Source organism: Cyprinus carpio, chromosome B22, assembly GCF_018340385.1.
Source record: "Cyprinus carpio isolate SPL01 chromosome B22, ASM1834038v1, whole genome shotgun sequence".
In the NCBI taxonomy this organism is placed as follows: domain Eukaryota; kingdom Metazoa; phylum Chordata; class Actinopteri; order Cypriniformes; family Cyprinidae; genus Cyprinus; species Cyprinus carpio.
The window spans coordinates 4920305-4936040 of NC_056618.1; the positions used below are offsets into that span (position 1 = coordinate 4920305).

The 15736-nt window shown below is 39.9% G+C and overlaps 1 protein-coding gene and 1 long non-coding RNA gene across 3 annotated transcripts in view; one reads left to right on the top strand and one right to left on the bottom strand.

Annotated features, from left to right (window-relative positions):
• The window catches only part of LOC109084161 (NACHT, LRR and PYD domains-containing protein 12-like), a 941455-nt gene that overhangs the window by 542868 nt on the left and 382851 nt on the right, over positions 1 to 15736 (bottom strand).
• The window catches only part of LOC109078434, a 376314-nt gene that overhangs the window by 267362 nt on the left and 93216 nt on the right, over positions 1 to 15736 (top strand). The gene's annotated exons all lie outside the window — the stretch shown is intronic.

The following is a 15736-nucleotide window of genomic DNA, read 5'->3' on the forward strand; positions in this document are numbered from 1 at the left end:
TTTTCAAATTGGTATGTTTCGCCGGGCCGCGAAGAAATATAGAGCTGAGTATCATCAGCATAACAGTGAAAGCTAACACCGTGTTTCCTGATGATATCTCCCAAGGGTAACATGTAAAGCGTGAAGAGTAACGGCCCTAGTACTGAGCCTTGCGGGTACTCCATACTGCACTTGTGAACGATATGATACCTCTTCATTCACTGCTACGAATTGATGGCGGTCATATAAGTACGATTTAAACCATGCTAATGCACTTCCATTAATGGCCAACAAAGTTTTCTAGTCTATGCAAAAGAATAGTGTGGTCAATAGTGTCGAACGCAGCACTAAGATCCAATAGCACTAATAGAGAGATACAACCAGGATCAGCCTTCTATGATAAGAGCAGGTCATTTGTAACTCTAAGGAGAGCAGTCTCAGTACTATGATACGGTCCTAAATCCTGACTGGAAATCCTCACAGATGCCATTTTTCTTCTAAGAAGGAATATCATTGTGAGGATACTACCTTTTCTAGTATCTTTGAAAAGAAAAGGGAGATTCGAGATCGGTCTATAATTAACTAGCTCTTGGGGTCAAGTTGTGGTTTTTTGATGAGAAGCTTAATAACAGCCAGTTTGAAGGTTTTGGGGACATACCGTAATAAAAATTAGGAATTAATAATAGTCAGAAGAGGATCTATGACTTCTGGAAGCACCTCTTTTAGGAGCTTAGATGGAATAGGGTCTAACATACATGTTGTTGGTTTAGATGATTTAACAAGTTTATACAATTCTTCCTCTCCTATAGTAGAGAATGAGTGGAACTGTTCCTCAGGGGAACTATAGTGCACTGTCTGATGTGATACTGTAGCTGATGGCTGCATGGTTACAATTTAACTCTAATAGTATCGACTTTAGAAGTAAAGTAGTTCATAAAGTCATTAACTGCTGTGATGTTGAGAAATGTCAACACTTATTGATGCTTTATTTTTCGTTAATTTAGCCACTGTATTGAATAAATACCTGGGGTTATGTTTGTTTTCTTCTAAAAAAGAGACGAAAAGTAATCAGATTTAGCAGTTTTTAATGCTTTTCTGTAAGATAGGTTACTTTCCCTCCAAGCAATACGAAATACTTCTAGTTTTGTTTTCCTCCAGCTGCGCTCCATTTTCCGGGCTGCTCTCTTCAGGGTGCGAGTGTGCTCATTACACCACGGTGTCAGACTGTTTTCCTAAACCCACCTTAACCCCTTAACTGTCACCCCCCATTTTTAAAATAGGCATTAAAGTGCACTATCCAAACCTTAAATTGTTGTATTTTATGAACACTTTGGAATATAGACCTAAGGTTGGTCTCTTTTTAAAGAAGACAATTAGCAGATTTTGGCATTTTTTTCAAAAAATTAAAGTATCAAAAAGTTATAGAAGTATAAATGTACTGTAAATAAAATGCGCTATATTATTTTTATTATATTTTATTTATTATAAATATTTTACATAACAGGTTTTACTCTAAAATTGGTATAAAATTAAAGCCTTGTGTCTAAATAAGTTATGTTCCAAATTTGAAGTTGATATGAAAAAAATTGAGGTTCCTGTGAGATTTTATTTAGGGCGTCATACCACAAACAGCCACTGGGAGCCATCAAAACTCCTTTGAATTTTGTTTAATGAATTTTTCCCTAGATTTCTCTGTCAATTTTACTTCAAGTTGTTCTGAGGTTTTGGATATGCTAAGGAATTGGGATACATCAGGAAGATTACTTACAAAGCAGTCTTTTGTGGTAGAAGTGATGGTTCTACCATACTTGTAACAAGAAGTGGAATTTACAGTTTTAGCTATATGAAGTTTGCACAAACCTAAATAATGATCTGTGATATCATCGCTTGGCTGCATAATTTCATCAACATCAATTCCATGTGACAGTATTAAATCTAGAGTATGATTTCGACAATGAGTAGGTCCTGAGACGTGTTGTCTAACCCCAATAGAGTTCAGAAAAATATATATAAATGCTGATCCCAATGCATCTTTTTCATTATCAACATGGATATTAAAATCACCAACAATTAAAACTTTATCTGCAGCCAGCACTAAACTCGGATGTAAAATCAGCAAACTCTTTAATAAAGTCTGTATGGTGCCCTGGTGGCCTGTATACAGTAGCCAGTACAAACATCACAGGGGATTTATCATTAACATTTACCTTATTACCTTATCAAGCAACAAATGCAAATATGGTTATGTTTCCTTTTATGATGGGAACACCGTGTTGTCAAAAGTTTAATGGAGAACAGGGGACTCAGGCAAATAACTTTCAGGATTGGTATGATACGCAAAAATCAATGTTTAATATATATCCTTTTTCTGAGGCACAGAAAGTTTCAGCTTTAGTAAGTAATCTGGATGGAGAAGCAAAGAGGGAAGTGCTAGCTTTGCCAGTAGCACAGCGTGCAACATCTGAACAGATATTGATGTTTTTGAAAGGTATTTATGGAGATTTGGCTCCCCTTGCAACCCTTCGTTCTCAATTTTTTACCCGTAAGCAACGGACTGATGAGAATGTTAGACAATATGCTCTGGCACTTCAGGAATTGAGTAATCGGTTGGAGAATGGGGGATGGTACCACTAGGGGTAATATCTTACGGGATCAATTTATTTTACTACTGTTGGATGTAGAATTGCGTAGGGAACTTCGGGGTATGGTTAGAGCAGCACCAGACAGTTCTTTTGTAGAGGTCAAACAGGAAGCCATTCTATGAGCAGATGAGTTTGGGGAGGTGAAGCCCGTAGCTGCAACGGTAGAGTTAAAACCAGCCCCAGATAAGGCAAAATTGGTTCAGGATATTAAACAGGAGGTTTTTTTGAAGTTAAAAGGAGAATTAAAGGAAATGGTGGTTGGCATGATTAACGAAGTTCGTGAAGGAGTACAGAATTTATTGCCTAACAGTGAAAGTTCAAGACCTAGGTATGAGTCCAGGGGAAGGACGAAGAAGTTCAGACCATTTGACCATCAGGGTAGACCTATCTGTCGGCGTTGCAGACAAGTTTGGGCATATTGAAAGACGTTGTAGGTTGGTGGAAGGAGCACAAGTGCCTTTAAACTTGTAGAACCCACTGTGTTAGGTAGGGGCCAATCAGAAAAGAAAGATCATTTAGTAGAACAATGTCCAGTGGTGGATGTGGTGATCCAAGGGGTTAAAACACCTTGTTTGATTGATACAGGTTCACAAGTGACTACATTGACAAAGTTATTTTAAGAAATATTTTGAGACCGGGGGGCCAACAATGTATCCACCTATTCAAAGATTTAATTTGGTAGCTGCGAATGGTTTAGTTATTCCATATATTGGGTATATTGAAGTGGATTTAATTATATGCGGCAAAGTGATACCAAAAAGGGGAGTGCTTATTGTCAAAGACTCAAATGGGTCATCATATGCAGGATTGATTGGAATGAATGTAATTAAAGAGTGTGGGAGAATTGTGATGACAGTCTGTAGATGGTTGTTTAGGGGCAGAAAGTGAAGTACAAGTTAAGGTGTGGAACCAGATGTTCTCTGGGTGTGAGGACTTGTTAAATTTTGTTGATGAGTCAGGACAGATAAGTGCTATTTATTGGCCACAGGGAAAACAAAAAATAATACCAGCACAGTCAGAGGTGGTGATCAAGGCATGCGCACATGTTCGGCCTGATAGAAAGGATTATGTGGGCTTGGTAGAACCATGTCAAGATGTATTGCCGGGCCAGTTATTGGTAGCCCGATCATTAAGCACAGTTTCAAATGATAGAGTTATGGTCAGAATCTTAAACCTTTCTCCAGTTTCGGTGACGCTTTTTCAGCATTGACGGTTAGGTCAGATTTCTGATTTTGAGTTGTGTCCATCAAGGTCGCAGGGAAATGTAGAGTTAAGACCATTGGATAATGAGACTGTGGAGGTGGGGTGAGACAAACTAGTGTGCAGGATGCAAGACGAGAACATTTGCCCTGGCCTGTGGCTGTTTCTTTAGATCCACTGCAATTTAGTTCCAAACAACAAGAAATGATTTCTGATTTGTTGTTAAAGCATCAGAAGTTTTCTCAGAACATGACGAGGATTATGGGCATACTGATAGGGTTTTACATGTAATACCCACAGGTGATGCAGCCCCAATTAGAGATAGTTATAATAGGATTCCACCAAAATTGTATCAAGAAGTAAGGGGACTTTTTAATAACATGCTTGAAAATGGTATTTATTAAGGAGAGCTATAGTCCTTGGGCAGCACCTTGCTTGTCAGAAAGAAGGACGGCACCCTTCATTTCTGTGTAGACTACAGGCGGCTGAACTGAACAGTGTTTGCACTCATAAAGATTCATACCCTTTGCCTAGAACTGAGGAGTCATTGGCTTCATTGAAAAAATCTAGAGTGTTTTCAACATTAGATCTAGCACATGGGTTGGCAGGTGGGGGTGCACTCAGCTGACAAAGAGAAGACTGCTTTTGTGACTCCAATGGGGCTATATGAATTTAATCTGACGACGATCTTATTAAACACCCCAGGAACTTTTCAGAGACTGGTCGAGAGCTGCCTGGGGGATCAAAATTTTGAAACATTATTGCTCTATTTGGATGATATTATTGTTTTCTCACCCTCATTCGAGGCCCACATTACTCATCTGGATTTGGTTTTTAGCCGCCTGGGGGACTTTGGTCTAAAAGTCAAACTCAGTAAGTGTTCCCTTTTCCAGAGTCAAGTTCATTATTTGGGCCATGTGATTGCAGAAGGAAGGGTGTCACCAGACCCAGAGAAGTTGCGGGCAGTGGAGGCAATATATTACTCAGTTGCGTGCTTTTTTGGGCCTAGCAGGGTATTATAGACGTTTTATAAAAGATTTTGCCCAGATTGCAGCGCCACTGAACTCAATGTTGTGGGGGACATCAAAGCGACGTACCCGACCAGCCACAGGAAAAATAGATGGGTGGGCATGGGGAATGGCACAGTACATTGCAATAAAGAAACGGAAGGAGAGTCTCCTACAAGCACCCATATTGGCATATGCTGATTTTGAATTGCCATTTTTGTTGTATACTGATGCCAGCCACACAGGGTTGGGAGCAGTATTGGCCCAGGTCCAAGAGGGGAAGGAGAGAGTAATTTCCTACGCCAGTAGAAGTCTTCGACCAACGGAAAGGAATGATAAAAATTACAGCTCATTCAAATTGAAACTTCTGGCGTTAAAATGGGCCATAGTGGAAAAGTTTAGGGAATATCTTGCGGTGTCTCCATTTACTGTTTTCACAGATAATAATCCTTCGGCTCATTTGAATACAGCTGGGTGCAGTAGAGCAACGATGGGCAGCCCAGCTTGCGGGATTCCAGTTCGAGGTGCGTTATAGACCAGGGCAGATGAATGGAAATGCTGATGCCCTCTCCAGGTGGCCTGTGAGTGAGACTCCGGTTGGGCCCGCAGAGGATGGAGCAGTCCCATGTGGTGAGGTCTGATATGTGGCACCTGAAGTCGTCCGGGCCTGTGTCCATGCCTTTGTTCCAGTTACTGAGGACCTGGAGGGTCACAAGTTTGAGACAGTGGTGCATACAGATCAAGGAGACAGAGTTGGCCCCAGCCTGTTGGCCGGGTGGAGGAGGGCACAGCGGACTTTTACAGCGGTATCACGACTGTGGATTTATATGGACAGAGGAAGAGGGCCCTTTCCAAGAGAACGAGCTGCAGAAGATCGGTCTACCCAAGTGTTGTTGTGACAGTGGGCCCACCTCTGTGTGGATCAGGGACTGCTGTGCAGGGAGGTATGTGATCCAAAGACAACCAAGAAATGGAACAAAACCATGGTGGTGTCTTCAGTGTGGCAAGTCCTGGAATGGGTGCATGACCATGCAGGACTCCTGGGTGCGGAAAAGACTCTGGGTTTAACCCGTCAACGTTTCTTTTGGCCGGGGCTGGTATGAGGAGTGGAGAAGTGGTGTCTTCAGTGTGTTCGATGCAACCTGCATAAGACTCCTGCAAATAAAGTGAGTGCCCCTCTTGTATCTATACAATCAGAATACCCTCTTCAGATTGTTTCAGGTGAAATTATTTTGTTTGTTTTTTGTTTTTTTGTCACTGGAGACTGCACACAGCGGGATGTGTAATATTTTAGTTATGATGGACCACTTTACTCATTATGCAGTTGCAGTGCCCACTACGGACCAGACGGTGGTGACTACTCCAAGGATGTTGTGGAAACATTTTATACAGTCATTTGGAGGGTTTGATCAGTTGCACTCTGACCAGGGCCCAAATTCATAAAAAAGCTACACTAAATATATAATATCATTAAATAATAACACTAATCACCATACTACTCCCTATCACCCATCAGGAAATGGACAATGTGAACGTTTTAATCGGACACTGTTGAGTATGCTAGACACTTTAAAGGATGATCAGAAAGAGGATTGGGACCAGTATGAGGCAGAATTGGTACAGGCCTATAATAACACCCCTCACCCTTCTACAGGTTATACCCCATATTTTTTAATGTTTGGCCGTCATGCAAAATTGCCCATTGACGTTATGCTGGGCCGGGGAGATGGATTTTTGGGGACAGTTGACAGCTGGGTGCATCACCATCATAAAATATTAGTGGCTGCCTATAATCAAGCCCGAAAACAAGTTCAGAAGGCTCAATTTCATCAATTGATCGGTTTTGATCGTAAAGTTAAGGGGGAACCTTTGTTGACGGGACAGAGAGTCATTGTCCAAAATAAGAGGGCCAGGGGACGGGGTAAATTGGATGATAAATGGGTACGGAATGTGTATGTTGTCATGTCACAACCTAATCTCGATATACCAGGTTATGTTGTTAAGAAGGAAGGGGTTGATGGTGAGTAGAGGGTGTTGCAAGCCCATGTAAATTTGATATAGTCTCGCCATTAGAAAAGAAATGTTTTGAGGTTTCACCTTCTGATTCTAACATCAATCCTGTGAACAGTAACTGTTGTATGTATTCTTGAGTGGGGGGGCTGTCTTACAGGGCCACCGGCACCCATACAAAGGGATGGAGGAGTGACCTCTCATATGGACATTGTTGAAGAGCCATTACAGACTGCATCGAGGGAAGGTCCCTCTAGTCTACCTGTTTCATAGACTGAGTATTTGAGGTGTTCTACGCAAGCCACAAAGGGCCTGTTGCCTCTACGTTATAGGATGTGAGGTATTTGGGAATGTGTGGACACATTTTGAGTGGGGGGTGGATGTAAGCCCTTCATTTTAGGCAAGGAGAGGGGCGACAGGGGTTGCGCCCATAGTATCTGCTTTGCGTCTCATTAGGGAAAAAAAGACAAACACCCATGCTGCATTTCTAATGGAATCAATAAAGGTATGAGGTCTGTTGTTGTTTGGGGGGATTTTGTATTCTATTCTAGCTCATCTTATCTCCTAGCCTACCCTACCGTGACGTGACTTGGATTTTACTCTTCTCTGCGACGTGCGAGAAGCGATTGGGAGGGATAGTTTGTAGTTTTGGGTTTCCCTAACTAAAGTTCGGTGGCAATTGGTTGTTTTCCCGAACGCTGTACCCCATGTCCAGTAGCGGTTAAGAATGCCAGCAGCCCATTATCTGCCTTTATGGATTATTAAATTGTGTGTATATGAAGTGTCTTATTCGCCGGGAAATCCTGGCTTAATGTGATTGACTAATTGTTACCGGTCCCCCTCCGCTTATATTTTCTCTTTCTCTGTGTGTGTGTGTGTGTGTGTGTGTGTATAGGGCCTAGGGCAGGTTATTATCTTTCATGTGCCATTTTTCATATTGTTTTATATTGACGACGGCTAAGTAGCCAGCCAGAGTGGTTTTGGCTCATATTGAGTGACTTTGTGGTGTTTATTGAAGTGTTGGAGTTAACTGATGCACTTATGGATTTTTGTATCTTTTGGTGTTTGCTGTGAAATGAAATTCTGTATAATTGTTAGCACATTAACTAACTTTAAGGTGTTGAAACCCTCTGCTGAATACCCTTCTGCTCGTTGATTATGTTAGGTAACTTGTGATTGGTCAAATGCACTATCAACTATATATGACACTCATCTTAATCTGCTGCTCTGCCCTGTTGAGGTTTTAATATGAATTGTATTTAGTATATAAGAATAAAAGCTATACTTGTATTCATTGAGGTTGTGTGCTTGAGTCTCCTTGGCTATTCAGGCCCAAAACTTGCAACTTGCGGTCTCTGTGTCGGGTTTCACGAACATCCAGCGCCACGGACCCGCCGGTTCCTGCCAGGTTGGGCTGGTAAATGCTAGATCTCTAGCTAATAATACTTTTGTATTAAAGGATTTTTTTCACGTCCCGAGGATTGGATTTCCTCTGTGTAACTGAGACATGGCTGAGTGATGGTGAGTCTAGCCCTTTCACTGAATTTTTACACCATGGATTGCTGCTACTTTTAACTCCCCGCGAAAATCTGGCCGAGGAGGAGGAATAACATTTGTATATAAGAGTCATTATAAATGTAAGCAGATATTGCTGTCATCCGGTTTCAGCAGCTTTGAACTGAGTTTATTTGAGATGGGTCGCTCTCAAACAGTGTTGTGTGCTGTGGTCTATCGGCCCCCCAAGTACAATAAGGACTTTTTAAATGATTTTTCTGATTTTTTGGCAGAAATCATGCCTAAATATGATCGTGTTCTTATTGTTGGGGATTTTAATGTTTATTTGTGTTGTTCTGATAAGCCAATGGCAAAGGGTTTTTTAATCCTCATTGATTCTTTTAATCTTGTGCAATCTGTGTCTGGACCCACACAAGAACATGGACACACACTTGATCTTGTTTTATCATATGGTTTGCCTGTTTTTAATCTAAAGATATGTGACGCAGTGTTTTCTGACCATATGCCTGTATTATTTGAGACTGCTCTTGGCTGTCATACAGTTAAACCTCGCGCTATTGCACGGCGCTGTCGCATGATTAACCTTTCCACTGCTGTTCAGTTCTCGGTTGTTTTCAGTCAGAACTCCATCACTCCTGAGTCTGTATTGCACACAGATGAGCTTAGCTCATGGTTTCACTCCACCTGCCAAACTGTTTTAGACACTGTGGCTTCATTAAAATCTAGGCAGCCTAAAACTAAATCTGAGCCCTGGCTAAATGACATGACTCATGTTGCCAGACGTGAGTGCTGTAAAGCTGAGCGCAAGTGGAAGAAGGACAAACTGCAGGTGTCTCTTCAAATGTTAAGGGATTGCTGGCGTCATTACCAGGAAACTGTGAAATATGCTAAAAGAAAACATTTCTCAGATATTATTCAGATATTAAGCCTCGTGTTTTATTTAACATCACTGACTCACTTTTAAATGCCCCGCAGAATGCTTGTATGGAGGCATCCCCTGCTATGTGTGAAAACTTCCGTTGCTTTTTTATTGATAAGGTCACTTCTATTAGGTCTCAAATTGTACCTTCAGCTTCAGACCCTTCAATCTCTGTCCCCCGCTCGGCTGTCTTTGATCATTTTGAGCCGGTGACTTTTTCCTCTTTAGAGGAGGTTGTTGGTCATTTGAAGCCCTCGGGTTCTCCAAATGATGCTGTTCCCCCTCAACTATTTAAGGAGGTTTTCCCCACTATAGGACCATCTGTTGTTGCAGTTATAAATAGTAGTCTGAACTCGGGTGTGGTCCCTAAAATTTTAAAACATGCAGTAGTTCAACCTCTGATTAAAAAACCTGCTCTAGATCCGTCAATTCTTGCTAATTTCAGGACTATTTCCAAATTGCCTTTCCTTTCAGAAATCCTGGAGAAGATTGTGTACAGTCAATTATTGGCCTTTTTGGAAGAACATAGTATACTAGAGGTTTTCCAGTCCGGCTTTAAAACCTTGCACAGCACCGAAACTGCTCTTTTAACAGTTTTTAATGATATCTTTTTAGCTACTGACTCTGGTGACTGTGTTATCCTTGTGGTTTTAAATCTAACTGCTGCATTTGACACAGTGGATCATGAAATATTGATTTCACGTTTAAGGCAGTGGGTGGGCATCAGTGGCATAGCTCTGGAGTGGTTTAGGTCATACATAGCGGATCAAACTTTTTGTGTTAGCTTAGGTGACTCTGTATCCTCCTCTGCTCCTCTCTTGTGTGGGGTCCCACAGGGCTCAGTCCTCGGCCCTCTACTTTTCTCTCTGTATTTGCTTCCACTTGGTTCCATACTTAGAAAGTACGGCATTTCATTCCACTGTTATGCAGATGACAGTCAGATTTATGTACCTCTTAAAAAGAAAAATTATAACTCTGTTTGACAACTACTCGATTGTCTCGATGACATAAAGGCCTGGATGGCTCTGAACTTTTTAAATTGTAATGATAAAAAACAGAAGTGATGGTTTTTGGAGGCACCACTGGGACCCCGCCTGTAGATCTGGGCTCCTTGGCACCCTATATTAAACCTAGTATCACAAACCTAGGAGTTAAAGTGGACCCTGAGCTTAAATTTAACAGTCAGATCAAAGCTGTTGTCAAATCAAGCTTCTTTCATTTAAGGCAGCTGGCCAAAATAAAGCCAATTCTGTCAAGACAACATTTTGAAACTGTAATCCACGCCTTTGTTACTACACGGCTGGACTACTGTCATTCACTATATGTGGGGGTTAGTGGGTCCTCCATCACCCATCTCCAGATGATACAAAATGCAGCAGCATGCCTTTTAACGGGCACACGTGAACATGAGCACATTTCCCCTATTTTAGCTTCATTACACTGGCTGCCTATTCAATTTAAGATCCATTTTAAAATTCTGTTATTTGTTTATAAATCACTAAATGGTCTTGCCTTGCCATACCTCTCTGAGCTTCTACACTCTTATAAACCCGTCCGCTCTCTCAGATCAGATGATCAGCTGCTCCTGACTGTGCCTAAAACTAAGCGTAAGCTCAGAGGGGACCGTGCCTTTGCTGCGTCTGCCCCTAAACTATGGAATGATCTGCCTTTGCATGTTAAGCAGGCCTCTTCTTTATCTGTTTTTAAAACCCTTCTTAAAACCCATCTTTTCTCTTTGGCTTTTGACACCTAGTAAGATGTCGACTTTATTTCCTTGATTTAATTTGTTACTTTGAATGCTTTTATTGTGTGGTTATTAATTGCACATATGTTTATTTTTTTCTGTACAGCACTTTGGTCAACTTTGGTTGTTATAAAGTGGTTAACAAATAAAGTTGGTATGGTATGGTATGGTACAAATCCCCCAAGTCAGATTCCCAGTGAAATGCTCTCAGACAGCAAATGCAATGAGTTTGCTTCCTTCTTTTCTGAGAAGATCATCAATATCAGGAAGTCGATTAGCACATCCTCAAGTAATGCAGAGTTCAGACAGATTCGGCCACAATATCAAAAAGATACTATGTCTATTTTTGAAGCAATTGATAGCAAAATTTTGTAATGAAATAGTGCAGCACCTAAAATCACCAACCTGCTATCTTGATACACTTCCCACATCTGTTTTCAAAAGTGTGCTTAACTGTTTCGAAGCAGGTCTCTTAGAAGTGGTGAACGCCTCACTTTTTTCTGGGACATTTCCAAACTCCCTGAAAAACTGCAGTAGTTTAGCCCTTCTGAAAAAAGAGCAATCTTGATAACACCATTTGGAGCAATTATAGACCAATATCTAATCTTCCTTTTATAGGCAAAATTATAGAAAAGGTAGTTTTTAGTCAGCTGAACAAATACTTAACTCAAATAGATACCTGGACAATTTTCAGTCTGGTTTCCGACTGCATCACAGCACAGAGACAGCACACTCATTAATCAGCTATTTTTTGTCTTTTGGAAGCTGCATTCAGCTTGGCTCCCCTCTGTTATTAGTTACACGTACAACAAACTAATGTCATAGTGGTATCGTGTACTGTCATCGAGTGTAGCCTAAGTTATACCTGTTGAACCGTAGACAGCACACGCGGTGTTCATCTAATAAAGATCTTCATCGCAAGCAAACAATAGCCTTTGTAGATTTGCTTTCAACACAGTGCAGAACAAAACACACCTCCACAGCTCTCTATATTCTCAAAAACTCTCTTACAAAACTCAGAGAAAACCTCCAGATGCTCAGCGCGCGCGGCAGGGAACTGAACGAATAATCATTCAAACCTGATTCACGAACCAATTCACTGGTTTGCCAACTTGTTTGGTCAAGCCTTTGAACAGAATTGACTCAAAAGAATGAATCATTAGTGAATGTGCATTGCTCATTGCCCAGAGAAAAGTAGACGGCACGTTTGGAATAAACTGAAGCATTTATAAATTTTATTGCATTAAGATAAAGTAACAAGAGGAGCGTGGCCCACAGTAACGAAGTAAAAGTACAGATTTCCCCCCAAAATTTACTTAAGTAAGAGTAAAAGTACACATCTTTAAATATACTCCAAAAGTATTAGTTACCCAAAAAAATGTACTCAGGTAAATGTAACTTGTTATTACCCACCTCTGCTAATGAGACTGATTTGGTTTAATGGAGATTAAAAAACAAGGAGTGGATGGATTTTTATCAATGTACGGTGGTTGTGCTCACACTCTGCCAACACATATGTATGTCCAAACAGCATGTAAAGTGGATTTTGCATAACAGGTGCCCTTTAATTAGACATTTTATATTTTATGAAAGTACTAACATTAAATTGAAAGCAGTTATGAACAGTTACAAAAAATAAAATAAAAATGTTACATACCAGTGATTAGAATAGATTAAATTTAACTTTGCCATTGTTCAGAGTAAGCACAGGGTCAGCACTTTAAAAAGAGCCTGGAGGGGTTAATAGCCTCGGACCTGTAGCACCGAGCCCAAAATCACGCTGTTTCCACCGTCGGGTCAGAAGCTCCACAGCACTCCATTAAAACCTGGCATTAGAACCATGCCAGCAAATGGTTGATTGTCCCCTGCTGACCCGGCTTCTTGTTTCACAGGAAGAGAGTAATTTAGCTAGTGTGGAAGATTTTTATTAATAAGATTTTTTATTAATCAAGTATAATCAAGGTGAATTTAGCCATATATGTCTATAATTATTATTCCATTATAATCCTATAGTTTAAGTATAGGAGGAAAGATGCCTACATGGCAAGGATGTACAGAACCAGATAAGAAACATCTGGAGAGACCAACAAAAGGCCTTCCTCTTTATCAAAACAAGTAGGGGGTCCCTTCCCTCTAGGGAGGAATCGAATTGTAAGCATAAGGAAAATTATGGAATATTTGGAACGCCCTGTACATAAGTATATAAGGAGATACCACATAACATTCAGGAGATCTTCTCACAGAGAACATCTCCGCTTCGTTTCTCTCTGAAACAAAGTCTATCTTCTGGAAACAAAACCCCAAGACTGAGTGTGATCCCTCAGATCCACGGCAGCAGACACGACACTTCACTAGCAAGCTCCAGGCCTCCAAAACAAGGATCAAAGAAACAGTGATAATGTTTAACTGAACAACAGAACATAGAACATTGTATCTGGAGAGGTTCCAGTGACAGACACCTCAGGACTGTCCCCACTTTCCCCCTCCTTTTAATTAGGTTATATTTTTGTTTACACATAGTTTAAATATGTTTTTGTTTACACATGATTCAAAACTACAAATAATACAGTTGAACTATAGTCACTTTAGTAAAACCATGGTTCATTTTCATAAGGGGACTGACACTGAAAGGCTGTGCATGCATAAAATGCAACCTTTTTATTCTGACAGTTGTATGATTTCTATTAACATTACAGAGTAGAACATGATCAATATTATCTTTCAGCGTTCAATTTAAATAAATGTTATTGCACAAACTATGTAGGCTACAATTTAAACTTGTTTGACATTATTGTGAAATAACATCAAACATATATATATATATATATATAGAATATGATATAGATATCATATATATATATATATATATATATCTATATAATATATTTGTCCTCATTTGTGAGTCACTTAAGCTAACTGAGACTTGTTCTAGCACTTGCGTATCATTGTTCTTTTGTTGATTCTGATTGCTTCAGTTGTCTTCATTTGTAAGTCACTTTGGATAAAAGCATCTGCTAAATGACTAAATGTAATGTAAATGTAAGGTTTTGGAAATGTTACTTTTTAAAAATTTTTATTATTGCACTGTATGGTGTTTACTCATGATGAATTACTCACACATGAACATAACGTGTCTGATTCATTGTGTTTTCTCTTTCTGTCTTCAGTCTGAGTTATTGCAGGATTACAGAGAAACAGGTGTCTCATCCTGACTTCAGCTCTGAAATCAAACCCATCACACCCTGAGAGAACTGGACCTGAGGGCAGGAATGAACTACTAGGAGACTCTGGAGTGTGAAAAACCTCAGTGATCTCTACTGATGAACACACAATTCAAGCTGGAGAAACTAGAGTTAGTATCATTACACTCTACAGCAGTTACACTGAGATTAAAGATTACTGTTTACTTTCAGGAAAAGGAAATGAAAGGATGTGATGATGTGTGGCCAAGTCTAGTGTCCCATACTCTGAACTTGTGCTCTGCATTTAACACACACACACACACACACACACAGTAGTGAACACACTACCGGAGCAATTAGGGGTTCAGTTCTTGCTCGAGGGTCTCATCTCAGTCGTGGTATTGAAGGTAGAAGAGAGCGCTGGATATTCACTCTCTCCACCTACAATCCCTGCTGGACCTGAAGCTCGAACCCACCACCTTCAGGTTACAAGCCCGACTCTCTCATTAGTCCACGACTGACCCAATATAACAAAAACAGAAGAAAAAGGATTAACAAAGTAGATTAAGATATAGGATCAACTACAGAACCTACTTAAAATCATATTAAAAAGTCACCATGAAATTAAAGTTGACAGTTATTATTTTTATGGAATATTGCAGTGCTGAAATGATTTATCTGTGCACATCATGTATTTCTAATTGATGTGTCCTCCTGATCTTTCATCTGAATAACTTTCCTTCTCCTCACAACATCATCTCTTCTCTCCTCTGATGATGGAGCAGGAACTATCTGTCAGAATCACCGGAGATCACAGCAATAAAAAAATCACAGCAATCCAGTTCATTAATGGACCAAATTAAATCTGACATACTTTCTTTTTTTGAGATCACATTCCCTCAGACTTACAGTGCAAGTAAAAAATGACAATTGCAAAAAAAAAAAAAAAAATGATGATAAAATACTCTTAAAAGGTATTTAGATAAATTGTAATTCAGAAACAGAATTTTCTTGATTTCTCAAAATTAAACTCAGTTTTCACCGTTTATGTTATTTTTAAGTAGTTCTGTAGTTGATCCTATATCTTAATCTACTTTGTGTCATCTGTCTTCAGTCTGTGGGCTTTTGTTTATGGTCATATAATAAGGTTTTTGGCAGTGTTTTAATTATTGCACTGTATGGTGTTAACACATGATGAATTACTCACACATGAACATAACGTGTTTTCTCTTTCTGTCTTCAGTCTGTGGGGATGCAGTATTACAGAGAAACAGTGTCTCATCCTGACTTCAGCTCTGAAATCAAACCCATCACACCTGAGAGAACTGGACCTGAGCTGGAATCAAATAAAAAACACAGGAGTGAATTACTTATGTGACGTACTGAAGGATTCACGCTGTAAACTGGAGAGATTGAGGTCAGTAACATTCACATACAAGAATCAAAATGATGAAAATCACTTTGTTTAACTCTTATGTGCTGTTCAAGGTCTTTTGAGACCCAAAATTATGTTTGCAGAAAAAAAAATAAAAAAGTTC